This window comes from Gavialis gangeticus, unplaced genomic scaffold (genome assembly GCF_001723915.1).
Source record: "Gavialis gangeticus isolate Ggan-Ray unplaced genomic scaffold, GavGan_comp1, whole genome shotgun sequence".
Taxonomy (NCBI): Eukaryota; Metazoa; Chordata; order Crocodylia; family Gavialidae; genus Gavialis; species Gavialis gangeticus.
In genome coordinates, this window is record NW_017729030.1 from 52,562,615 (window position 1) to 52,563,677 (window position 1,063).

The window sequence follows — 1,063 nt, forward strand, 5'->3', positions numbered from 1 at the left end:
TGCAAGAACCTGGCAGGGATGCTTCAATGCTGGCACTACCGCCACAGGGAGAAACTTCCCTGTGTGCCTTTGTTTTTAGGAGGCAAGCCAGAGCTGAGCTGCAAAGAGCTTCACCAGAAAGGCAAGCCTGTCTGCATAATATAACACAAGCCTACATGCCTTTCTGCTGAAGCCACTTCTCAGTTGGGTTCCAATGTGCTTCCTGAAAACCAATACATGGCACATTTTTACCCTGTAATGAACCAGTGGTGGCAATGATGGTGCTCTGGCCTCTTGCCTACCCCCTTCCCATCCTGGGACTCATTCAGTGCCCTGCCCTTCACACCCCCTCAGTACTCCCCACATGCAGCATGTGTTGCCCAGCCCTTCATCCCCACTGGCTGAGCATCCCCCAGTTCTGCCCATTAGGGCCCCAAGGCTGGAGTTCAGGGGCCATTGCTTTTGGGACCTAAGGGAAGAACTTGTCCCAAATGTTCCCCAATTCACACCAGTGACCTGCAGCCATGTGTGGAGAGTCCACTGCTGCTCTTGAAGCCAACGTATGCTGGAGCAGGCAGAGCTCAGGGAGCATTCCTCACCAGCAGCATGCAGGGGTGAATACAATATAATTATATAATCAATTAATAAAACATTAAGAATAGACATAGAATGTTTATATTATAATAGTCATAATATATGTATATTAGTTTTGTAAGTGGGGTGCTGCTAAATGAGGTGCCTTGAGTCTAGAAAGGTTGGGAACAACTGTCCTACAGTCTTAAAGAAGAATTAAAACTCTAAGATTATGCCCCATTTATTCTGTAAGAACCCATAAAGGGACAATGCAAATTCAGGATCAAGAAGTAAGAAGACAGTGATACTTAACACAGACTATTCTAAAATCTAGTACAAACTATGTAACTGGCTCTGGAAGCATTCATCTTCTGACATCCCCCCTGTATGGGAAACAAACAAACAAAAAAACCCCCGTTCACGGTGGGTAACAAGACTTAATCCTCCAGAAGCCTAGAAAGGCCAAGAAATGGAGCAGGAGGGCACACAAGCCTCCATGGCTCACCAAAAG